Genomic DNA, 27,693 nt, shown 5'->3' on the forward strand with positions numbered 1-27,693 from the left:
CTAACGCATGATCTCCAATCTTAGCTCTCTAAACCCTCCAGAGCACACCAACAGAACAATCATCACATGGTCACTGCTCACCATGCAATCAACCTTGGCCATCATCCATCCACTGTGGGGCAAGCACCGACCCATGCCCCCACAACCTGTTCGACCTCAGAACGAATCACATCAGCACGGAATTCACCAGCATCCTCAACACCTCCATCACCTCAGCAGTTTTTTAGGACAAATGGAAACATGTGCAAATCAGACCCCTCCTAAAAAAAAATCCTCCTCTGACCCCAACCAACTAAAAAATTACCGGCCCATCTCTTTGCTCCCCTACCCTGCCAAAGTTCTTGAGAAATCAATAAATCATCACCTGATGAACTAACTGCAAGAAAACAAATTACAGGACAGCTCCCAACCAGCACCCTGACTGTATTTATTGCTGCCAGAGATTACATCAGAGCATTCATCGATTGCTGGTAAACTGCTGCCCTGATCCTCCTCGACCTATCAGCTGCTTTCAAAGCTGTCTCCCACCACACACTCATCAACAGTATCCATAGCATCAGCATACAAGACGATGCCCTAAAATGAATCTCCTCCTTCACGACAGATGTACTCAGAGTATCTGACTGCCTCCTTTTACATTTGCACCCAAGAACATCTTTTGCGGTGTACCCCAAGGTTCAAACCTCAACTGCACATTGTTCAACACCTATATGATGCCCCTAGCCAACATCATCATATCCCAAGGACTCAACATCATCTACTATGCAGATTATACTCAACTCCTCCTCTCGCTCACTGAAGACCCCTCCACCACCAGAACAAACCTCCTTTATGCCATGACCAAGTAGCTGACTGGATGAACACAAACTGCCTCAAACTCAACTCTGACAAGAGGGAAGTTTTGATCTTCAGGAAAAATATATCCTTATGCAACCATAGCTGATGGGTAGCCGAACTCAGACCTTCTTCATCTCCTACAGACCATGCCTCACAACCTCAGAATCATCCTTGACAGCAAACTGACTAAGAAGTGGCAGATCAATTCAGTCACCTCTTCCTGCTTCCACACTCTCCGCATGCTCTGCAGAATCTTCAGATGTGCCCAAACTAAAGCCATGAGAACCATCACCCAGGTCCTTGTCACCAGCCCCCTTGACTACAGCACCGCTCTCAATGCCGGCATCTCCTCCCAGCTCCTAAAAAGAATCCAGGCCATACAGAACACCGCAGCTGGACTCATCCTGGATGTCCCAAAAGCACCTACATCACCACCTCAGAAAACACCACTGGTTCCTCGTCTAGAAGATATGCCACTTCAAGGTCCTCACACATGCCTACAAAGCCTTACATGATCAAGGAGCCGACTACATCAACCCCCGCCTACGCTTCCACCAACTGGTCAAAAACCTGTGCTCCTCCTCTCTGGTACTCGCACACACACTCAGAATCCATTGTAGCCGCAGCTGTAGTCGCTCCTTTTGCTACATCGTTGCCAAGGCCTGGAATAATCTACGCCTCTCCATCGAACTGCACCCTTACTGGCGAACTTCAGAAAGAGACTCAAGACCTGGCTCTTCGACAGAGACATCGGACCCTAGCACTCAGGTACCCTCTGGGGTGACAGCACCACGCTTTTCAAATGACTGATTGATTGATTGATTGAAAGTCTGGAGGATTGTTTGTATTATTATTACTGAGTTTCTGTGAGGAAGCAGCAGCTCATCTTTGTAGGAGACTGGCCTGGTGTGTGGTGGGTACCTATGGTACTTACACCTTAAAACAGGTCCAGTTATCCCCTATTAGTGTACTGTAGTCAGTGTCTAGAAGCCAGACTCTCTAGAGGTAGCTGTGGATGAGCAGCCAAGGCTTATTTAGGAGACATACAAAGCTCATGCAACACCACTGTAGTCACACAGTACTCAGACACATGAAAGAAATCACTCAGTGTTACAAAAATAAAGGTACTTTATTTTGGTGACACAAATACCAAAAATGCAATAGAGACTATACTCCCTGAGGAGGTAAGTAATACACAAATTATATAACTAGTATGCAGAAGTAGTATGCAGAAATAGGCATAATAACTGTTAGAAAACAGTGCAATTAGTGAAAATCACAATAGTTAGAAATGGGCATATGGGGAGCACAAACCATATACTAAGAAAGTGGAATGTGAAAGTCGGTCCTCCACCTAGGCAAGTATAGTGTGGAGAAGGGATCTGGGAGTACTAGGAACACCCAAAGATAAGTACCACAACCCGCCCCAGCAAAAAGGAAAACAGGAGTAAATCACAATAAGTTTCCCAGAACACACACAGATAAGTAAAGAACAATAATGCAAGACCCAGAAGGGACTGTAAGACACCAACAGTAGATTCCTGGACAAGAAGACCTGTGGAAGAAGGGGACAAAGTCCAAGAAGCACAGAAGAGTCCAGGAAGAGCAGGAGCCCCTGCTACTTCGGATGAAGGTGCAAAAGGTGAACCACCGGTGGAGAAGAAAAGTCAGCACTGCACCTAAGAAGACGGAGTCGGGTTTCTGGAGGGTGCAAGTGATGTCCCATGCTAGATGGAAGATTGCAGTCGGGTTTGTGTTGTCGGAATCCGCTAACAAGCCTTGGCACATCCAAAGCTTGCGGTCAGTGAAAAGGGCGCTGCCGGACACCAGGAAGGACCAGGTGGACTCTACCCAGGAGGAGTAGGAGGGGGCCCTCGTGCCACAGCAAGCAAGCCCACAGAAGACCAGGCAGCACACTCTGTAGTCCCACAGGATGAGGACAAGAAAGTTGCAGAAGAGGCCCATGCAGCACTACGACAAAGGCTCCCACGATGCTGGATAACCACTCAGAAAGCTGTGCATTGAAGGATAGTGTGCTGTGGGGCATAGAGCTTCAAGATGCATGAAGATCTTGGAGAAAGGATGCCAACAAGCCTTGGCAGCTGCAAAGGACACAGTGCACGGGGTACTGTCTTGCGTGGGGAGCCAAGATCTTACCTCCACCAAAGTTGGACAGTTGGAAGACAGGACCATCGGGACCGATTCTATCCACCACTGGTGATGCAGGATTGAGACAGCTCAGCAGGAGAGGGGATCCACACAGGCAGTCGTCGTCACAGTTGGTTCCTGCAGAAGCAGGGGAGTGACTCCTTCACCCCAAGGGAGATTCCTTCATTCTTCTGATGCAGGCCGAAGACGGGCTGTCCTCACAGGATGCACAATTGGGAAAATGTTTCAGTTGCTTGAAGGAGTCCAAAATACGACGCAGAAGGCATATTGCTTCTTTGTTGCAGCTTGTAGGGTACTGAAGAATCCAGGTGCAGTTTCTTCTGTGAGAAGTCGAAGGGGAGGATGCAGATGATTCCTGCTGGAGTCTTGCAATCCCAATCTAAGGGACCACCCAAAGGAGAGACCCTAAATAGCCCTGAAAGGGGGATTGGTCACCTGACCAGGTAAGCACCTATCAGGGGAGAGCTCTGACGTCTCCCGTTGGCACTGGCCACTCAGATGCTCCCAGAGTTCCCTGCCAACTTTGAGTCTAGGATGGCAAAACCCAGGGATCCTCTGGAGGAGCTCTGAGCACCACCCCTGGGGTAGTGATGGACAGGGAAGTGGTGACTCCCCTTTCCTTGTTCAGTTTTGTGCCAGTGCAGCGACTGGGGGTCCCTGAACCGGGGTAGACCGGTTCATGCAAGGAGGGCACAAAATGTGCTCTTCAAAGCATTTCTGGTGGCTTGGGGAGGCTACCCCACAAGCCTGTAACACCTAAAGGGAGAGGGTGTAACACGCCTTTCCCATAGAAATCCTTTGTTCTGCCTTCCTGGACTTGAGATTCTCAAGCAACAGGAGAGCAGAACCCTGTCTATGAGGTGGCAGCAGCTGGGCCTGACTGGAAACCCTCGGAAGGCAGGAATGGCAATACTGGGGGTCCTCTAAGGAGCCCCCACAGTGCATGGAATCATACAACCAATGTTTGCAAAAGCCTTGGGGTTTTATTCCAACATGTTTGATACCAAACATGCCTATGTTCAGAGTTACCATTATGTAGCTGGACATAGGTAGTGACCTATGTCCAGTACGTGCATAAAATGGTGTGCCCGCACTCACAAAGTCTGGGAAAATGGGCCTGGAGTTTGTGGGGGCACCTCTGCTAGTGCGGGGTGCCCTCGCACACAGGAACTTTGCACCCTGTCCTCTGAGCTAGAAGGGCTGCCATAGGGATGACTTTTAAGTGACCTGGTGTATTGAAAATGTCAGTTCTTGCATCTTTTCACACAGGCTGCAATGGCAAAGGGTGCCCTATGCATGGCAAAATATATGCAGCAGCCCATAGGGATCATCTGGAACCCCATGCCCTGGGTACCTAGGTACCATATACTAGGGAATTATATGGGGGCATCAGTATGCCAATTGTGGGTCAAATACCAAGTTTTGGGAGAGAGAGCATAGTCACTGGGGTCCTGGTTAGCAGGATTCCAGTGTACAAACTCAAGCACACTGACATCAGGCAGAAGAAGGGGGTAACCATGCCAAGAAAGAGGGTACTTTCCTACAACCTTCTACTTAGAGACTGCTTTTTTGCTTCAGTACTGGTACTCTGTTAATATGCTAATTTGCCTGTATGTGTACATGTATTTATGTCTTCTGAGTAAAGGATATTATTACTTATTCAATTACTGGAACCACTAATGTACATGGCTGTAGGAAAGTCCTCCTTTTTTCCCTGCTCACCCCCAAACGTTTTGGACAGGTACTGGTGGTTACTGACTCTTGGCTGTGCCCTGGGTACTGCTTACCAGTCCCGGGGCCAGTGCTCTGGGTAAAGTGGATATGCAAATTAGGCTAATTATAATTGGCAAAATGAACCTACCTATAAGTGCCTAGTATATGGTAGGGCATGGAGTTTTAGGGACCCCAGCATAGGTAGTGGCCCCATGGGTGCACTGCTGAGGTGCCCAGTGTCATTTTAAAGGCAGGCCCGCCTTGCTGGCTGCTTTTAAACTAAAGATACATGCAAATTCGACTTTGGAATTAAAAATAGTAACAAGGTCCTAAACCTCCTTATTTCTACATATGTCACCCCTAAGGTGTGCCCTATGTGCCCCCAGGGCTGGGTGCCATGTAACTATAAACAGGGGAATTATAAAAATCGTTTTATAAGCCCTGGTGAGGTAAAACAGCCACATTCTTTTTCCCCTCATTGTAGTGAATGGCCTCCATAGGCTAGAATAGGGAAACTTTATTTTAATTTTGAAAATCCCCTTAAGTAACAGATACCAGAAGTTTGGTATCAAAGTAGTTGTTGGATTTAATATAACTTGTTCAGGTAAAGGGTTTTAAACTTTACCTGAAAAGTTGCCAATTTCAGCTCTGCAGTGTTTTTGCTGTTTTGCTATGATTGGCCAGCCTCTGGCAGCCTGGCCAGGCTGCATTGATGAGGTGTTAAGTGGCCTGGCTCAACACAAAGAGATGTGCCTGGGGGAGGAGATCTCCCCTTAGCAGATGGGGAAGCAGGAAGTGGGAGGGCTGCCAAACTGGTCTTCATAGGCAGAGAAGGACATTTGGAGCAACCCAGCAACACCCTCACATCCTGCAAACCCAGATGTAGGAGGCTGGACTGGCTTGTAGTGAGTACCAAGGGGTACTTGCACCTTGCACCAGGCCCAGTTATCCCTTATTAGTGTATAGGGTGTCTAGCAGCTTAGGCTGATAGATAATGGTAGCTTAGCAGAGCAGCTTAGGCTGAACTAGGAGACGTGTGAAGCTACTACAGAACCACTTAGTGTCATATGCACAATATCATAAGAAAACACAATACACAGTTATACTAAAAATAAAGGTACTTTATTTTTATGACAATATGCCAAAGTATCTTAGAGTGTACCCTCAGTGAGAGGATAGGAAATATACACAAGATATATATACACAATAGCAAAAATATGCAGTATAGTCTTAGAAAACAGTGCAAACAATGTATAGTTACAATAGGATGCAATGGGGAGACATAGGGATAGGGGCAACACAAACCATATACTCCAAAAGTGGAATGCGAACCACGAATGGACCCCAAACCTATGTGACCTTGTAGAGGGTCGCTGGGACTATTAGAAAATAGTGAGAGTTAGAAAAATAACCCTCCCCAAGACCCTGAGAAGTGAGTGCAAAGTGCACTAAAGTTCCCCTAAGGACAAAGTAGTCGTGTTAGAGGAATAATGCAGGAAAGACACAAACCAGCAATGCAACAACTGTGGATTTCCAATCTAGGGTACCTGTGGAACAATGGGACCAAGTCCAAAAGTCACAAGCAAGTCGGAGATGGGCAGATGCCCAGGAAATGCCAGCTGCGGGTGCAAAGAAGCTTTGACTGGACAGAAGAAGCTGAGGTTTCTGCAGGAACGAAAAGGGCTAGAGACTTCCCCTTTGGTGGACAGATCCCTCTCGCCGTGGAGAGTCGTGCAGAAGTGTTTTCCCGCGGAAAGAACGCCAACAAGCCTTGCTAGCTGCAAATCGTGCGTTTGGCATTTTTGGACGCTGCTGGGGCCCAGGAGGGATCAGGAGGTCGCAAATTGGACCTGAAGAGAGAGGGGACGTCGAGCAATACAAAGAGCCCTCACTGAAGCAGGTAGCAACCGGAGAAGTGCCAGAAACAGGCACTACAAGGATGCGTGAAACGGTGCTCGCCGAAGTTGCACAAAGGAGTCCCACGTCGCCGGAGACCAACTTAGAAAGTCGTGCAATGCAGGTTAGAGTGCCGTGGACCCAGGCTTGGCTGTGCACAAAGGATTTCTGCCGGAAGTGCACAGGGGCCGGAGTAGCTGCAAAGTCGCGGTTCCCAGCAATGCAGCCCAGCGAGGTGAGGCAAGGACTTACCTCCACCAAACTTGGGCTGAAGAGTCACTGGACTGTGGGGGACACTTGGACAGAGTTGCTGGATTCGAGGGACCTCGCTCGTCGTGCTGAGAGGAGACCCAAGGGACCGGTAATGCAGCTTTTTGGTGCCTGCGGTTGCAGGGGGAAGATTCCGTCGACCCACAGGAGATTTCTTCGGAGCTTCTGGTGCAGAGAGGAGGCAGACTACCCCCACAGCATGCACAAGCAGGAAAACAGTCGAGAAGGCGGCAGGATCAGCGTTACAGAGTTGCAGTAGTCGTCTTTGCTACTATGTTGCAGGTTTGCAGGCTTCCAGCGCGGTCAGCAGTCGTTTCCTTATCAGAAGGTGAAGAGGGAGATGCAGAGGAACTCGGATGAGCTCTTGCATTCGTTATCTAAAGTTTCCCCAGAGACAGAGACCCTAAATAGCCAGAAAAGAGGGTTTGGCTACCTAGGAGAGAGGATAGGCTACTAACACCTGAAGGAGCCTATCAGCAGGAGTCTCTGACGTCACCTCGTGGCACTGGCCACTCAGAGCAGTCCAGTGTGCCAGCAGCACCTCTGTTTCCAAGATGGCAGAGGTCTGGAGCACACTGGAGGAGCTCTGGACACCTCCCAGGGGAGGTGCAGGTCAGGGGAGTGGTCACTCCCCTTTCCTTTGTCCAGTTTCGCGCCAGAGCAGGGGCTAAGGGGTCCCTGAACCGGTGTAGACTGGCTTATGCAGAATTGGGCACCTCTGTGCCCAACAAAGCATTTCCAGAGGCTGGGGGAGGCTACTCCTCCCCTGCCTTCACACCATTTTCCAAAGGGAGAGGGTGTCACACCCTCTCTCAGAGGAAGTTCTTTGTTCTGCCATCCTGGGCCAGGCCTGGCTGGACCCCAGGAGGGCAGATGCCTGTCTGAGGGGTTGGCAGCAGCAGCAGCTGCAGTGAAACCCCAGGAAGGGCAGTTTGGCAGTACCAGGGTCTGTGCTACAGACCACTGGGATCATGGGATTGTGCCAACTATGCCAGGATGGCATAGAGGGGGCAATTCCATGATCATAGACATGTTACATGGCCATATTCGGAGTTACCATTGTGAAGCTACACATAGGTAGTGACCTATATGTAGTGCACGCGTGTAATGGTGTCCCCGCACTCACAAAGTTCAGGGAATTGGCTCTGAACAATGTGGGGGCACCTTGGCTAGTGCCAGGGTGCCCTCACACTAAGTAACTTTGCACCTAACCTTTACCAGGTAAAGGTTAGACATATAGGTGACTTATAAGTTACTTAAGTGCAGTGTAAAATGGCTGTGAAATAACGTGGACGTTATTTCACTCAGGCTGCAGTGGCAGGCCTGTGTAAGAATTGTCAGAGCTCCCTATGGGTGGCAAAAGAAATGCTGCAGCCCATAGGGATCTCCTGGAACCCCAATACCCTGGGTACCTCAGTACCATATACTAGGGAATTATAAGGGTGTTCCAGTAAGCCAATGTAAATTGGTAAAAATGGTCACTAGCCTGTTAGTGACAATTTAAAAGTAATGAGAGAGCATAACCACTGAGGTTCTGGTTAGCAGAGCCTCAGTGAGACAGTTAGGCACCACACAGGGAACACATACATGCACACCTATGAGCACTGGGGCCCTGTGTGACAGGGTCCCAGTGACACATACATATAGGCCACAAACCTATGAGCACTGGGGTCCTGACCAGCAGGATCCCAGTGACACATAACAACCGTACTGAAAATATAGGGGGTTATTCTAACTTTGGAGGAGTGTTAATCCGTCCCAAAAGTGACGGTAAAGTGACGGATATACCACCAGCCGTATTACGAGTTCCATAGGAAATAATGGACTCGTAATACGGCTGGTGGTAAATCCGTCACTTTTCCGTCACTTTTGGGACGGATTAACACCTCCTCCAAAGTTAGAATAACCCCCATAGTGTTTTCACTATGAGCACTGAGGCCTGGCTATCAGGATCCCAGTGAGACAGTGAAAACAGTGACAAACACCCTGACATACACTCACAAACAGGCCAAAAGTGGGGGTAACAAGGCTAGAAAGAGGCTACCTTCTCACACAACCCCCCCCCCAAACGAAGGACAATAAGGCTAACCTTGGCCAGTTGAGACTTTATTGTCTAAGTGGTGATAAGTAGAGAGTAGCTCTGCAATAGACTGGTTACTCCCTTTATCATCCACTATATGGTTACTTCCCTGTGGGGATGTAAACCACCCTGTTTGAAGTTTTTTAGCTAAGCAACAATGTGAAGATGTATTTTCAGAGTTTCTATCAGTAAGTTTTAGTTTAGAGCAGTGGGAATTGTCCACTGAACCTATTTGTAGTGATGGAAATGCCAGACAGGGATGCTGTCTCAATAAAGCCATAGCTGGGCAAAAACTTTGTCCATTTGGCTGGAAGAGAGAACAGGGATGCTGGTTCTCTTGAGTTGGAGCAGGGCAGGGATGCTGTCCTATGAGCTCCACACTAGGGCAGGGATGCTGTCCTAAGTGTTGTGAGGCAGTGCAGGGTTTCTGCACTAAAGTTTCTCTGGGAGGGTTGGAGGGATGCTCCATGTTAACTAAAATGGTGCTCTTTTTGTCACCAATGTTAGTTATCCCACAGAGAGGTACTTTTACCTCAGGGAGTACAGCTTTGCCAGCTGATGATTCCCTTGGAACAGGTGCCACCCCAGGAGAGGTTTCTCCCACCACAGGAATGGTATCCTGAATGGTAGGGTGGTTAGGGGATACTGTGATACAATTTTTACCTGTTGATGGAGAGGGATCCTGAGTTTTCAGGCCTTCTCTCCTTTGCTTTTTCATTTCAGTAGAAATGAGAGGGAACAATTCCTCAGGGATGCCCAGCATGGCTGCATGGGCATAAAACTCTACATCAGCCCAACCTGAGGCCTCTAGGTCATTACCTAAGAGACCGTCTACAGGCAAGCTAGGTGATACCACCACCTGCTTAGGGCCAGTAACTCCACCCCAACTAAACTGAATTATAGCTAAGGGAAGAAACTTAGTGGAGTTATGGACATCAATAATCTTATACTGTTGTCCAATGATGTGTTGATCAGGGTGCACTAGGTTTTCAGTCACCAAAGTGAAACTGGCACCTGTGTCCCTGTAGGCCAAGGCCTCAACACCATTTATTGAAACTGTCTGCCTGTACTTATCCATTGTAAGGGGACAAGCAGCCAGTGTGGCAAGGCCAGTGCCACTAGGTGTGACAGAAACTGTCTTGGGACTGATTACATCAGTTTCCACTATGGACCCATAAGTGAACCCAACTACACCCTTTGCTTGACTGTTGCCAGCAGTCCCACCACTAGTACCACTACTGCTAGGGGCACTAGAGCTTGATGTATTAGTGGTGGTAGGCTCAGGGGGTTTACCTGGACAGGACTTATCCCCTGGCCTATGGCCTCTATTTTTACACACAAAGCACCAAGGCTTTTTAATGTGTGCAGGTTGAGAAGAAGAGGAAGAATTAGTTTTATCCCCACCCTCTGAAGAGTGTTTAAGATTTGAAGTGGGATCTTTGGTTTTACCCCTATCCCCATGCTTATCTTGAGATTTTTCACCATCTTTCTTCTTATTGCCATCTTTGTCACCCCCTGTATGAACTTTTCTGTTCACCCTTGTTCTGACCCATTTGTCTGCCTTCTTTCCCAATTCTTGGGGAGAGGTCAGATCAGAGTCTACCAGGTACTGGTGCAACAAATCAGACACACAATTATTAAGTATATGCTCTCTCAGGATTGTGTTATACAGGCTTTCATAATCAGTAACTTTACTGCCATGTAACCACCCCTCCAAGGCCTTCACTGAATGGTCAATAAAATCAACCCAGTCTTGTGAAGACTCCTTTTTGGTCTCTCTGAACTTTATCCTGTACTGTTCAGTGGTTAAGCCATAACCATCCAGGAGTGCATTCTTAAGAACTGTAAAATTATTGGCATCACTTTCTTTCACAGTAAGGAGCCTATCCCTACCTTTTCCACTAAATGACAGCCATAGGATAGCAGCCCACTGCCTTTGAGGGACATCCTGTACAACACAGGCCCTCTCAAGTGCAGCAAACCACTTGTTAATGTCATCCCCCTCCTTATAAGGGGGAACTATCTTGTGCAGATTCCTGGAATCATGCTCTTTTGCAGGATGACTATGGGGAATACTGCTGCTGCCACCATGGGTTTCTAAACCCAACTTCTGTCTTTCCTTCTCTAATTCAAAAGACTGTCTATCCAAATCCAGCTGTTGCTTTTTAAGCTTCAGTCTGGTTTGTTCCACCCTCAACGTATTGAGTTCCCTCTCTAACATTCTGTCATCAGGGTTGGTGGGAGGGACATTTCTAGAAACAGAGCTATGATGGGAATGAACAGAAGGAGACCTGTCCCTTACAGAAGCCAACTTAACAGCTTGGTTTACAGAAACATTACTACCACTATGGTGAGAATAAATGCTTTTGCTATGATGTGAGACAACACTATTTATTTGGTGTGGCTCATCATCATTACCATCTATGCTAGATTGTCTAGTAATGGGCAGGCTAGGAAGTTTCTTCCCTGAATCTTTTCCTGGGGGAGTCCCTGAATCAGATTGAGAACTATTAGGTACTTTTTCAACAGATGAGGCACCTATGGCCTTATCCTGTTCTCTAAGCATGTTAAGTAATAGTTCCAAGACAGGATTCTTCCCTACACTCAAACCTCTCTCTATACAGAGACTCCTTGTTCTTTTCCAGCTAAGGTTGTCATATGCAAGTTTGGACAGATCAACACTTTGGCCTGTGCCAGACATTTTTTAGAGAGAGTTAAAGTGATAGAAAAAGAGAAAAAAGTTTTCAGAACTTTTTGGAAAGACAGAAAAAAACTTTTTAAACTTTTAAGAACTTTTTGAAAGTTTAGGAGTACTTTTCAGCACTTAGAAAAGAGTGAAAAGAGGAAATGCAAAACTTTTTGGCTATGTGTATATACACTGACCTTGTTTTGTATATTTTTCTCTTATGAAAAGTACAATGACAAGAGTGGTAAGTAGTCTCAAGCACTTATCCCACCACTGCACAACCAATGTAGGAGGCTGGACTGGCTTGTAGTGAGTACCAAGGGGTACTTGCACCTTGCACCAGGCCCAGTTAACCCTTATTAGTGTATAGGGTGTCTAGCAGCTTAGGCTGATAGATAATGGTAGCTTAGCAGAGCAGCTTAGGCTGAACTAGGAGACGTGTGAAGCTACTACAGTACCACTTAGTGTCATATGCACAATATCATAAGAAAACACAATACACAGTTATACTAAAAATAAAGGTACTTTATTTTTATGACAATATGCCAAAGTATCTTAGAGTGTACCCTCAGTGAGAGGATAGGAAATATACACAAGATATATATACACAATAGCAAAAATATGCAGTATAGTCTTAGAAAACAGTGCAAACAATGTATAGTTACAATAGGATGCAATGGGGAGACATAGGGATAGGGGCAACACAAACCATATACTCCAAAAGTGGAATGCGAACCACGAATGGACCCCAAACCTATGTGACCTTGTAGAGGGTCGCTGGGACTATTAGAAAATAGTGAGAGTTAGAAAAATAACCCTCCCCAAGACCCTGAAAAGTGAGTGCAAAGTGCACTAAAGTTCCCCTAAGGACAAAGTAGTCGTGTTAGAGGAATAATGCAGGAAAGACACAAACCAGCAATGCAACAACTGTGGATTTCCAATCTAGGGTACCTGTGGAACAAGGGGACCAAGTCCAAAAGTCACAAGCAAGTCGGAGATGGGCAGATGCCCAGGAAATGCCAGCTGCGGGTGCAAAGAAGCTTCGACTGGACAGAAGAAGCTGAGGTTTCTGCAGGAACGAAAAGGGCTAGAGACTTCCCCTTTGGTGGACGGATCCCGCTCGCCGTGGAGAGTCGTGCAGAAGTGTTATCCCGCGGAAAGAACGCCAACAAGCCTTGCTAGCTGCAAATCGTGCGTTTGGCGTTTTTGGACGCTGCTGGGGCCCAGGAGGGACCAGGAGGTCGCAAATTGGACCTGAAGAGAGAGAGGACGTCGAGCAATACAAAGAGCCCTCACTGAAGCAGGTAGCACCCGGAGAAGTGCCAGAAACAGGCACTACGAGGATGCGTGAAATGGTGCTCGCCGAAGTTGCACAAAGGAGTCCCACGTCGCCGGAGACCAACTTAGAAAGTCGTGCAATGCAGGTTAGAGTGCCGTGGACCCAGGCTTGGCTGTGCACAAAGGATTTCCACCGGAAGTGCACAGGGGCCGGAGTAGCTGCAAAGTTGTGGTTCCCAGCAATGCAGCCCAGCGAGGTGAGGCAAGGACTTACCTCCACCAAACTTGGGCTGAAGAGTCACTGGACTGTGGGGGCCACTTGGACAGAGTCGCTGGATTCGAGGGACCTCGCTCGTCATGCTGAGAGGAGACCCAAGGGACCGGTAATGCAGCTTTTTGGTGCCTGCGGTTGCAGGAGGAAGATTCCGTCGACCCACGGGAGATTTCTTCGAAGCTTCTGGTGCAGAGAGGAGGCAGACTACCCCCACAGCATGCACAAGCAGGAAAACAGTCGAGAAGGCGGCAGGATCAGCGTTACAGAGTTGCAGTAGTCGTCTTTGCTACTATGTTGCAGGTTTGCAGGCTTCCAGCGCGGTCAGCAGTCGTTTCCTTATCAGAAGGTGAAGAGGGAGATGCAGAGGAACTCGGATGAGCTCTTGCATTCGTTATCTAAAGTTTCCCCAGAGACAGAGACCCTAAATAGCCAGAAAAGAGGGTTTGGCTACCTAGGAGAGAGGATAGGCTACTAACACCTGAAGGAGCCTATCAGCAGGAGTCTCTGACGTCACCTGGTGGCACTGGCCACTCAGAGCAGTCCAGTGTGCCAGCAGCACCTCTGTTTCCAAGATGGCAGAGGTCTGGAGCACACTGGAGGAGCTCTGGACACCTCCCAGGGGAGGTGCAGGTCAGGGGAGTGGTCACTCCCCTTTCCTTTGTCCAGTTTCGTGCCAGAGCAGGGGCTAAGGGGTCCCTGAACCGGTGTAGACTGGCTTATGCAGAATTGGGCACCTCTGTGCCCAACAAAGCATTTCCAGAGGCTGGGGGAGGCTACTCCTCCCCTGCCTTCACACCATTTTCCAAAGGGAGAGGGTGTCACACCCTCTCTCAGAGGAAGTTCTTTGTTCTGCCATCCTGGACCAGGCCTGGCTGGACCCCAGGAGGGCAGATGCCTGTCTGAGGGGTTGGCAGCAGCAGCAGCTGCAGTGAAACCCCAGGAAGGGCAGTTTGGCAGTACCAGGGTCTGTGCTACAGACCACTGGGATCATGGGATTGTGCCAACTATGCCAGGATGGCATAGAGGGGGCAATTCCATGATCATAGACATGTTACATGGCCATATTCGGAGTTACCATTGTGAAGCTACACATAGGTAGTGACCTATATGTAGTGCACGCGTGTAATGGTGTCCCCGCACTCACAAAGTTCAGGGAATTGGCTCTGAACAATGTGGGGGCACCTTGGCTAGTGCCAGGGTGCCCTCACACTAAGTAACTTTGCACCTAACCTTTACCAGGTAAAGGTTAGACATATAGGTGACTTATAAGTTACTTAAGTGCAGTGTAAAATGGCTGTGAAATAACGTGGACGTTATTTCACTCAGGCTGCAGTGGCAGGCCTGTGTAAGAATTGTCAGAGCTCCCTATGGGTGGCAAAAGAAATGCTGCAGCCCATAGGGATCTCCTGGAACCCCAATACCCTGGGTACCTCAGTACAATATACTAGGGAATTATAAGGGTGTTCCAGTAAGCCAATGTAAATTGGTAAAAATGGTCACTAGCCTGTTAGTGACAATTTAAAAGTAATGAGAGAGCATAACCACTGAGGTTCTGGTTAGCAGAGCCTCAGTGAGACAGTTAGGCACCACACAGGGAACACATACATGCACACCTATGAGCACTGGGGCCCTGTGTGACAGGGTCCCAGTGACACATACATATAGGCCACAAACCTATGAGCACTGGGGTCCTGACCAGCAGGATCCCAGTGACACATAACAACGGTACTGAAAATATAGGCCCTCATTCTGACCTTGGCGGGCGGCGGAGGCCGCCCGCCAAAGTCCCGCCGTCAGGTTACCGTTCCGCGGTCGAAAGACCGCGGCGGTAATTCTGACTTTCCCGCTGGGCTGGCGGGCGGTCTCCTTCAGACCGCCAGCCAGCCCAGCGGGAAAGAGGCTTCCACGATGAAGCCGGCTCGGAATCGAGCCGGCGGAGTGGAAGCTGTGCGACGGGTGCAGTTGCACCCGTCGCGTATTTCACTGTCTGCGCAGCAGACAGTGAAATACATTTAGGGGACCTCTTACGGGGGCCCCTGCAATGCCCATGCCAGTGGCATGGGCACTGCAGGGGCCCCCAGGGGCCCCGCGACCCCCCCTACCGCCATCCGGATCTCGGCGGTCCGACCGCCGGGATCTGGATGGCGGTAGGGGGGGTCAGAATCCCCGCGGCGGTGCAGCAAGCTGCGCCGCCGCGGAGGATTCAATGGGGCCGCGGTACACTGGCGGGACCCCGCCAGTGGTGCCGGTCCGACCGCGGCTTTACCGCCGCGGTCGGAATCCCCATTGAAGCACCGCCGGCTTGTCGGCGGTGCTCCCGCGGTCCTCCGCCCTGGCGGTCAAAGACCGCCAGGGTCAGAATGAGGGCCATAGTGTTTTCACTATGAGCACTGAGGCCTGGCTATCAGGATCCCAGTGAGACAGTGAAAACAGTGACAAACACCCTGACATACACTCACAAACAGGCCAAAAGTGGGGGTAACAAGGCTAGAAAGAGGCTACCTTCTCACACCAGACAATTAGGTACCCCCTTGATAAGATTAGGAGAGGGCAGGAGAGGGGTGTGTTTAGGATTTTTAGCCACACCAGTGGTAGGGCTCAGCCAGATGTAACCTCCAAAAATCACTTTCAGCCATTATGGATTTTTGAGGAATGTTGCTCCCTGGGATTGATTTTTGCCATACTTCCCAGGAAGTGGTCCTCATAGGGGGAAGGACCCTGCCCCTGATTGGAGAACCAGGATCCCCCTGTTTTTCACCCAGGAGCAAGGATAAAACTGGCAGACCTGCACCCACACCTCAGATCCCTATCAGATTCCAACCAGGAAGAACTACAGAAGAAGAAGGACTGCCCTGCTGGACCCCTAGCCTGCACCTGGACACTGCACTCTGGAGGACTGCACCAGCTGCACACTTGGGCTTCAACACAAGAAGGACTTTGCCTGGCTTCAACTGGTTCAAGGAGGGACTCCCTGTTTGCTGCAGGTGAAAACTTGCTAACCAGAGTCTCCTGCACCAACTCCTGAAGAAACCAACCAGCTGGCCACTGTCCAGTGGACAAAAAGGAGTTTGTGCCAGGTGCATTTTGGGAGTTGTAGTCTGCTCCCCCAAGGAGCATCGCAGAGCTTCTGGAAGCTTGGGGTGAACTGTGGACCTCAAAAGAACCTTAAAAGAACATCTGGAAGAAGAGCCAGAACTTTGGAGAACTTTTGGAAAAAAAGCTCCATAGAGGGACCGACCTGCCGCGGCAACTCTAGCCGGCTTGCATCAACCGCGACCCGGCCTGACTTGCAGGTTTGTCCCAGTGAAGAAAATCTCCAAAAAAGAGACTAAGGGCCATATGTACGAACACATTTTTCATAGGCACAGAATGGGTAAAACCCTTTTATACATCTGGCCCTAAGTCAGAACATAGGAAGTTGACCGGAACTTCCCAGCCAGCGTATCCAAAGAGGGCTCCAAGGATGTCAGATCAAGATTCAGGTTTGCCCCGGTCGAAGGATTTCCACCTCAAAAAAACGACTAAGTCCGAAGGTAAAAATCTCCACTGTAGGCTCCCGACGACGCGTATCCGAGGAAGAGTTCCAGGAGGTCGGATTGGACTGGCAGGTTCGTCCTGCTGAAGAAAATCTCCAGAAAAACTACTAAGGTAAACTTTTGACCGAGGCCTCGCGCGGGCTGTAGCCGAGCCGGGCTCCATCGTGGTTGGCCTTAAACTTTGACTTTGCCCCGGTCGAGGTGCGACCAGATGATCAGATTGGCGCTTTTCGTTTCTATGTGCTAGAAAGGAATAATTCTTTAAAAATTCATATCTCCGGTTCCCCTTATCCCAATGTATTCGTTTTGGTGTTATTTTAAAGCTAAAAGTATGTCCTATTTTTATACATTGATTTTGGATTTTTAAACTGTTTCCTGTGTTTCATTTAATTACTGTTCTGTGATATTTGAATGCTTTACACTTTGTCTCCTAAGTTAAACCTTGTCGCTCATTGCCAAGCTACCAAGGGTTGAGCTGGGTTAAATTTACTGAGACCTAACTGGGCCTAAGTGGGGGTTAGTGGCCTATTGCTAAGAGTAGGTATGTACCTGCCCTTACAAACAACCCATTTTCCAACAATGGCTACATAGAGAACGCCAGCTGAAGCTGTAGTGATCCAATGAATAGGCACATTTTTTTGTCCACAGAGACAAGTATTACTAATCTTATCATTTGTCTAGTGCAATTTCCCCTTGCTATTACATAGACATCCTTTTCTCACCACTCAAAGGGAACAAAACTCGGGAGAAGACAATCCATATCTTCTGAGCAAGTGTATTTCCCTTTGCCCCTGGGTGTCTCTCGAAGTAGTCAGAGCTCCAAGAGATTTTGGTAGGTGAGACAGAGTATCTCCATCTCCAAGACATCCCTGCTAAGGTACCTAAGATCTGACACTTTTGTGTGTGCCTAGGAATATTTATTCCAAAATAATTTAAGCACTGGTAATATCCAAATTAGACTACTACAGCAACCTACACCTAGGATTACCTGACTAGTGCTTAGGAAAACTGCAAAGAATCCTAAATATTGCAGTGAGAAAGGCCATTGGATTAAGTAAATTCATATCTCCACAGCTATATTGAAACTACAGTAGCTTTGTGGTAAAAACACAATCTCTTCAAAACTGCTTGCTTGATGCACAAGTCTAGAATAAAATGGATCCCTGAAGTCTTGCAATTGGATTTACTAAATAGCTCTTGAACAGAGGTTTATGCACTGAACTTGCCTTCCTATTTCAACTGACAATATTCAAGCGAACAAGCCACAGTGGCAAAACAATCAGTTTTTTAGGGCCTAATCTGACATATCCCCTACACAACTGAAAGGGCAGGCCTTTTCCAGAAAAGCTAATTTATTTTGTCAATTTGGGGGGATTACAGCTCTGGGGGATGTGCATGAAAAGGGGCCTACCTTAGGGGTGGCATATGTATTAAAGAGGGAAAATGTAGAACTAGCAAAAGGAAGATTTAATTTGCCATCTCGAATTGGCAGTTTAAAACAGCACATAGGTTGCAACAGTAGACTTCAGACATGTTTAAAAGGACTACTTTTGGTGGGTGGCATAATAACTGCTGCAGGACCACTAGTACTGTTTTATTTATAGGCCCTGGGTAAATGAAATATCAATTTACTAGGGACATACAAGTGAATTAAATTTTCCAATCAGGTGTTGGACAATTTTAGCATGCTTAAGGGCACAAGCACTTCAGCACTGCTTAGCAGTGGTAAAGTGCACATAGTCCTAATGCCTTTTGACCGCCAGGACCACGGTGGCGGTTTCACTGCCGACAGCCTGGAAGTGAAGACCGCCACATGATGACCCCCTCTGCCAACCCGCCACATCCCTTCTCATACTGCCAGGGCGGTTGGACCTGCCGGACCGGAGATTAGCATCTCTGAGCGGCGGTCCAATGTAGACTTCCGGGGGTATTAGGAGCCGGCTTTCCACCAGGGTTTCCACGGCACTAGCATAGCAAAGAAAACCCTGGCAGAAAGGCTACAGGTGACAGGAAATTTATTTTCTGTCACTGGCAGACAACTCCCCCCGTAAGCCCAATACCCCTCTGCCCCCTTCCATAAAAGAACCCCTTTCCCTCTTCCTGCTGCCAGTACAGCGCACCCTCCTCCCACCCCTGCATACACACACATGCACACAGACACCCACACGCACCCCGCATACACTCTTATATCAGCACTGACATACACTCATTCACTCACAAGCATCCATACATGCAGACACTCACAAGCTTCCATACACGCACTCACTTCAAAATTTACACACATGCATTCAACCACGCATTCAAATACCCATACACACATGCATACACACACACAAACACACACACATACACACATCCATACACACACACATACACACACACACACAACACCCATTCACATGTGCACACACAACACCCGAAACCCCCCACCCCCTCCCTGTCAGACGATCAACTTACCTTGTCCGGTGAGGAGGTCGTCCTGCAGGGAATGGGGGAAAGGTGCTTCCATTGCTGGGTCATAAAACGGCTGGTAGAGTCCTTTTGGTTGAACTGCCCATGCGCATCTGACTGCCAGTACAACTACTGGAGGATTTCGCCCAAAATGTGGCAGAAATCCTTAAGTACTCGTGATCTGGTGGGCAATCTTCTGGCACCTGTGGCTTTGGCGGCATGAGAAAAAGACCGCCAAAGTCAAAATGAGGGCCTATGTCATTAGAATCTTTCCTTTAGCAGCAGCAGCGCCACGTCCCGTCTCCAGCCGGAGGACCCCCTGCAAGCAGGTAAGTGAGGTTCTCCGACAGGAGAGGGGGTGTTGTGTGCATGTGTGGGGGTGTGTATGGGTTGGTATGCGTGCATGCGGGTGAGTTGCGTTGAATGAGAGCATGAATGTGATTGTATGTTGTGTGTTGTGAATGCATGTGTGTTGCAAAGTATGTTGATGTGTGTTGCGGTATGTGGGTATGGATGTGTGCATGCGTGGGTGGATGTGGGTATGCATGTGTGCATGTGTGTATATGGGTGCGCGTGTGGGTGTGTATTTGTGCGGGGGCAGGAGAGGGAGGGTGGGGGAGGACTCTGGGGAGGGTGCCAGGGGAGACCCCTATCAGTGCCAGGGAAGAGATTCCCTGGCACTGATAGTGCCTACCGCCATGGTTGTCGTGGCGGTATGATTGGCACGAAAACAATGGCGGTAGGCCGGGTCGTAATCCCAAGGGTGGGATTGTGACGGCCGCCGTGCTGGAGACCGAAGTCTCCAGCCCAGTGGCCGTTACCACTCTGGTTGTTGGTGTGTTAAAGTGGCTGTCTGCGTTGGCGGTTATCGTCAGGGTCATAATCACTTTTTTTTTTACCGCCGGCCTGCTGGCGGTATTACCGTGGCTTTAACACCGACCGCCATGGTCATAATAAGAGCCTTAGACATTGTACCTTAAACATTCAGACATTTTAGATTATAGATAGTTTTACATTTTGTGTTGCATCACATAGTTTAGAAGCACTCCTTTATTTTAGTGAGACATTGAGCACCTTAGAATTCTATTCTGCTAGCTGTGAGTAAACTGCTGTTTATTTATGTACAGAGGCATAAGGCCTGATTTAGAAATTGAAGGAGGGGAATACTCTGTCCCAAATGTGACAGATATCCCATCCACCGTATTACGATCATAAGATGGTGGACAGGATACCCGTCACATTTGGGACCGAGTATTCCATCTGCCAAGTTTTAAATCAGACCCTTAGTCACACGTGTCTCTTTGTATTTAGGATTTATTGTTATGACTTGATTTATGTTAGTTTCCTGATTATGATTAACTTTTGTTTTATGTAATGATAATTTTGAAATGTGAATAAATATGCAAATTTAAAAACTGAAGAACCCTAATGGTGCTCAGTTTTTTGTATTAGTCTTTACTGTGTTTGAATTCTATATTCTCTTTTTCTTGTTAATTGACACTGCTTAATGTTAAATAAGTTGGGGTGTCAATAGTCTTTGGTGGAGAATGAGAGCAATGGTTAACAGGAAGCTATTTAGTAGATAAATAGACCTTTGTGAAGAATCCTGGGTATTGGTGATCCGCAGCCAAGTGAACTGTCCTATAGTAAAATGGCCCCATGTTGGAGTCTGTCAAAGAAGTTATTTGGTGCTCCAGTCCAGAAGGTGAGTTGGTGAGTATAACTCTATTGTAAAATGGTGCGTCTAATGCAATGTGTTCTGCGATGATCATTGTGTTAAGGTATTGTGTTTTGGGTATTGTGTTATGGGAGTTGAATATTGGTGATTTGTGATGGTGCTTGTTGAAATATTATTGTGATGTCTTGACATTGAATTTTATGTGAAGATTTTGGAATTTGGAGAACTTGTGAGTCAGGTAAATGTGTCTGTGGAAGTAAAAAGCTATGGCACCAGATTTAATTTATGTTGATTTGATAAGATCCGGAATAGTTTAGTAGGAAATGTACTAATTTTGAAGTGGACTAAATGTAGTTAATGTTGTGCACACAGATTAAATGTAAGCTATTCCAGGTCAAAAGGTAGACCTTGTCTGGTGTGTAGTTGAGCAGTGCCTTCAAGTACTGCTGTTTTTTTCCTTTTTTTTTGTCCTCATTCTGAATTTGATTGGCTAACGGGGCTGCCGGGTTAGATTTGTGGGGGGTGGGGGCATTCCACCAAGGGAGAGTCCCTCTCCATCTCCCTGTCACCTCACAAACCACACAAAAAACAGGGATACTGATAAGAGCAACTGCCAGGTGCGAACCGGCCACCTGGGCACATAATCAGGAAAAAATTGAGGGAATTCTTCATCACTGAACATCATCCACCTGAGCATACATGCAGACCCAACTAAGAGTCAAAACCTACATACCCATGTACTGACCTAGAGAACCAGTCACACACTCATTAACTGACCCACACAAACACTAACACACACACTCACCCATCACACACACCACTCACACACCTATACAGCCACTTATACACCCACTTACAGACCCACACAGGCAGTGGCACATCTGACACAGCCAGTCACAGATTCACAGAACTGCTTACACAGCCACACAACCACTCACACATGTACTCACACACCTATACAGCTACTCACAAACCCGCTCTTAGATGCAGAAAGTCACTCACACACCCATACAGACACTAAACAGCTACTCACACACCACACCATCACTTACACAGCCACTTACATACCCACACACAGACAGTGATGCAGATAGATTGCAGTAGGATATATTTGTATTAAATGTGCCGCTGTTTTGTATTGAATGTGTACATTTGGTTGGGAATGGATCCCCATTTCTATCACAGATCTATCTGCACTATATAACCATCAGATCCCTTATTTGCCCAGGGATCACCAGTGGATCCAGCTGAAAAATTGAGAAAAAAAAAGATTTCACAACAAGAACCAGTGTTTGGGAAAAGGGTTGGCCTTTGTGTTTATGGTGTGCAGATGACAATTACACATGGAACAGGATGTAGTCTTTGAAGTTGTTGAGGAATACTCTGTTGCCTCCGTTTATGAAATGGACTCTGTCTTTTGATATAGTCCGACCATGTCAAACAGTAAGTTGCTATGGTATATAGAACCCAAGTTGTGGTCTCTGAGGAATGCAGAAACAGCCTTATTAAATTTTTCCTTGAGTTCTCTCTCTGTGGGCAAAATTCTGTTGACCACTGCCACTTTTGTCTTTGGCAAATGTTGAAGAACACCACTGCAGTGTGTGACAAAAGTGTCCTTTATTGGGATTTCCAGTCCTACCCCAGTCATTGTGCCTAGGTCCTTGCCATTACAGTGTACAATCATAATGTCTGGATGTTGGAGATTCACAATGCTTGCAAAGAAACCCAGCAATTGTTGCCATTTTAATCCTCTATGGCCAACCCAAGTAATGTCCCTGCCAATGCCACTCTTTCTAGCACTCTTTCTGACACACAACTATGGCCCATAATGATGACTCTGACCATTTTTGGGACAAGCAGGAGTAGCATACATAAAAAGGCTGCAGCAAAATGTAGGAACGTACCATCCTTCTTGGCATGTTACCCCCAATTTCTACCTGTTTGTCAGTGTGTTTTTACTGTCTCACTGGGATTCTGCTAGTCAGGACCCCAGTGCTCATAGGTTGTGGCCTATATGTCAGTATGTTCTACTATGTTGTCTGTTTGCTTGACTGTGTCACTGGAGTCCTGCTAACCAGAATTCCAGTGCTTATGCTCTCTCTGTGTCCAAATCTGTCACTATAGTCTAGTGACTCCATATTCCACTCCAGATTGGCACAGTGGACCCCCCTAATAAGTCCCTAGTATATGGTACCTAGGTACACAGGGCATTGGGGTTCCAGGAGATCCTTATGGGCTGCAGCATTCCTTTTGCCACCAATAAGGAGCTCATAATAAACACTCCTTAAGGACTGCCATTGCAGCCTGAGTGAAATAGTGTAAGCACTATTTCATAGCCATTTTCAATGCATCAGGTGGTTTATAAGTCACCTATCTGTCTACCCTTCAGTTACTGAAGGCTAGGTGCAAAGTTACTGTGTGTGAAGGCACCCCTGCACTAGTAGAGGTGCACCCACGTTGTCCAGGACCAATTTCCCAGACTTCGTGAGTGCAGGGACACCATTATAAGCATGCACTACATATATGTCAATACATATATGTAGCATCACAATGGTAACTCTGAATATGGCCATGTTAGGTGTCTAAGATTGAGAAATTGTACCCCCAATTGGGGTGCCAATTCCATACAATCTGTGGCTCCACCATGGACCCCCAGTACTGCCAAACCAGCTCTCTGAGGTTTCCACTGCAGCCCCAGCTGCTGCCACCTGACAGACAGGTCTTCGCCCTCCTGGGGATTCAGCAGCTCAATCCTAGGAAGGCAGAACAATGCATTTCCTTTAGGAGAGAGGTGTTACACCCTCTCCCAATTGAAATAGGTGTTACAGGCATAGGAGGGGTATCCTCCCAGAGCCTCTGGAGATGCTTTGAAGGGCACAAACGGTGCCCTCCCCTCATAATCCAGTCTACACCGGTTCACGGACCCCCAGTTCCTGCTCTGGCATGAAACTGGACAAAGGAAAGGGGAGTGGCCACTCCCCTGTCCATCACCACCCCAGGGGTAGTGCCCAGAGCTCCTCCAGTGTCCCTGGGTTCTACCATCTTGTTTTCAGGATGGTCAGAGAACTATGGGAGCATCTGAGTGGCCAGTGCCAGCAGGTGATGTCAGAGACCCCTCCTGGTAGGTGCTTATCTGGTTAGGTGACCAATCCCCCTCTCAGGGCTATTTATGGTGTCTCCTCTGGGTCTTTCCTCCGATTTGGTCCAGCAGGACTCCTCTGCAACCTCTGCTTCACCTTCTACCATCGGATCAACTGCAGAACTGCTCCAGGAACTCTACAACTGCAACAATGTATCCAAGAAGGCTGCTGTAGCTTTGTAACTCCAGCTCCTGCCAGCAACTGCAACAGTTTCCAGGTTGTGCACGCTTTGAGAATCTCCAGTGGAGTGACGGAATCACTTCCCTGTTTCAGCAGGCACCTCTCTGCAGCAACAACCGGTACTGTGGGACTCCTTTCCAGTCGACAAGCATGATCCCTGGAACACAGGTGGTGGACCGAAGTGAGCCTGACTGTCCAAAGGTCCAGATGCTCAAATTGGGTGGAGCTAAGTGCTTGTTTCCCCGAGCCAGAAAGTACCCATGTGCACTGTGTGTTTTGCAGCTCCTAGGGCTTTTGTGAGCTTCTTCCAGAAATCCTTTGTACATAGCATAGCCTAGGTCACCAGCACTCTATCCTGCAATGCTCAGCTCCCTGAGTTGTTCTTTGGTGCCGCAGTATCCCTTTGTGTAGTGCTTCGACGACCACGTTTTTCAACTCCTTTGTCCCAGTGTCCTGGGACTCCTGTGGGTGCTGCCTGGTATGCCTGGTCTCTAAAGTGCTGAGAGACCCCTCTGTCTCCTCAGTCCGAGTTGAGACCCCCAGGTCCCTCCTGGACCCAGGTAGTGCCTTTTCCCATCAACTGTGACATTTGCGTGTGCAGGGCTTGTTTGCAGGATCCAATGTCGAAAACCAGCCTGCATCGATGTGGGACATCTCTTGCACCAAGCAGGAACCCGCAGCTGTCTTCTTTGGTGCATTTCTGTCTTTTTCTTCCAACTGGAGAATCCACTTTTGCACTTTTATCCGGGTTAGCAGGGGCTCCTGTTCTTCCTGGACTCTTCATCTGTTCTTGGACTTGGTCTCCTCTCTCCACAGGACTTCAGGTCCAGGAATCCATCGTTGGTGTCTTGCAGTCTTGCTTGATTTTTGCAAAATCCATTACCACGACTCCTAGTGTGTTCTGCGGAAACTTGCTGTACTTTACTCCTGTTTCCCTGGGCTCTGGGGTGGGCTACTTTACTTACCTTTGGTGTTTCCTTGCACTCCCAGTGCCCCTCTACACACTACTCTTGCCTAGGTGGGGAACCGACTTTCACATTCCACTATTTTAGTATATTTGTTGTGTTGCCCCTAGGCCCATTCTAGTCTATGGTGATTTTCACTATTTACGCTATTTTGTGACTATGTACTTGCCTGATTTTGGTTATTAGTGTATGTTTTATGTGTATTATTTACCTCCCAAGGGAGTATAGCCTCTAAGATATTTTTGGCCTTGTGTCACTAAAATAAAGAACCTTTATTTTTGGTAACACTGAGGATTGTCTTTCTTGTGTGTAAGTACTGTATGACTACAGTGGTATTGCAAGAGCTTTGCATTTCTCCTAGCTCAGCCTTGGCTGTCCTGCCTACACCTACCTCTAGACAGCCTGGCTTCTAGACACTGACTACATTTCACTAATAAGGGATAACTTTACCTGGTATTAGGTGTAAGTACCTGTGGTACCCACTACAAACCAGGCCAGGCTTTTACACTGATTGAGACAGTTTTTAAAATAAAAGTCAGTTAAAATGGAGGACTACATAATAAATAAACATATTTGATTGGGTGGTGGAGATGTGCAGAGAAAACTAAAAACAGGTAGTGATTTTTAAAAAAAGTAACTAACTATGATTTGGCTTTGAAGAAAGGAAAATAAATTATGTTGTATAGGATGTGTTTGGAATTGCAAACATTCAAACACACCTGCTACAGTTAGTGTGGGGCTAGTATGCTGTTAAGAGGAAGTCTTGTGAACTTTTCACTTACTGGTAGGCCGAGACTATTGGAAACATGAGTACTATGGAAATGGAGCTAAAATAGTGTAGGCTGGAGGCAACAAAAGATACTGCAGTGTGAAACTGAAAAGCAGACTGGTGTATAAAAAATGCTCAGAACGGGGTATACCTCTTGTAATTGATAATATTTTACATGATAAAATATGATTAAAAAGCATGAACAGCAGATTGCTGAATACTTTTAAGTGCTCTCATGTGGTTCTATGGCACATCACACAGGGGGCTGCAGTGAGCCCAGTGGACTATCCACAGATCTGCAAAAAAAAATAAAAAATTGGCTTTTTTTATAGGAAACATGGAAAGCGTTAAAAATAGTGACCATTCAAAAGTGATAAAAAAACATAAAAGATAAAAGGAAGTCTTTGATTTGCTAAGTACAGCAGTACAAGTGAAAGCATAGAGGGAAGGGTAGCTATTATTGGTACTTTTGGTACTGAAAGTAGAGGAAGATTGTCATATTTCTAATTTGAGATTTACGTTGGAAAACAGATGTTAAAATAAAAGTTGGACAACATCAAAGAGATTTTAAAGGTATGTTAATTAGGTTGTACCATACAAAAGCATATTCAAAAAAATCCTAAATGTGAATATGAGCTTGAAGAATATATATAGCTTTTTGACAGTACAGTGAAAGGCAAAATGGGAGGGAGATTAGATGAGGGCATTAACTAAAAATATAATGAGCAGCAAATGAAGAACAGGAATTGCTATACTGAAAATATAGTAATTTTATTAAACCAGTATGAATGCAATTAGATATGGATGTTTGCTTACAGTATGTAATTTAATAGTATGTAATTTGCACTCACACACACAGTCAGGCAGACACTTACACACCAAGTTACACATCCACAAACCTCTTATGTACTCACTACTCAGATAGACAGTGACTGACACACTCAGTCACACACTCATAAAACCATTCACACACCTATTTACTCACCTGTGCATCCAGTTACATAGTCATTCACACACGTATGCAGGTACTGTCACACCCACTCAAACGCCTATACAGTACAGCTATTCTTATACCCAGCGCTCACAGTCAGTTACACATGCACTTACACACCCATATACCGAGTCACCTACCCATACAGCCAATCATATACCTGTTTACAAATCCATACACCTACTCACACACCTGATAGGGACAGAGGCACTTACATATCCACTCACACACCCATACAGGACGCATGTATCCATCACTAACAGAACCATGTGTACACATAGTTACACACCCAAACACCCACTTATACACTGCCATTCACTAATCCATACTGCCACTTACGTAGCCACTTGGACACCCATATAGTCACTAATACACTCAGTAACACGCCTTGAAACTTACTGCGAGAAATATCTTTATTTGTCCTCATTTCTTCCTCTTTCTATCTGTGCTGCACTCTGCAGCACAGATAGAAAGAGGAAAAAGCCTCCATGGACAAAAACAATCCTGCAAACAACGCAGACACCCTTGCACCATGGAGCATGGGTGCCTATGTTGGTGCTAGGCAGGAAATTGTGCACTGGCTGACAGGAGAGGAATGCACCGTATCTCGAAAATATGCATTGATGCCTTTCGAAATTGGCATAGGGCAGCACACCAAAAAAATATGCTGCACTGCCCTACGCCAATTCATTTCAAGTATGCCCCTTAGTGTAACCAATGAGAAGTTGAGGTTTGGGTGTGTTCCTGAAATAGTGAAAGAATTGTGGTGGCATCTCTGCG

Source organism: Pleurodeles waltl, chromosome 5 (genome assembly GCF_031143425.1).
Source record: "Pleurodeles waltl isolate 20211129_DDA chromosome 5, aPleWal1.hap1.20221129, whole genome shotgun sequence".
Classification (NCBI taxonomy): Eukaryota; Metazoa; Chordata; class Amphibia; order Caudata; family Salamandridae; genus Pleurodeles; species Pleurodeles waltl.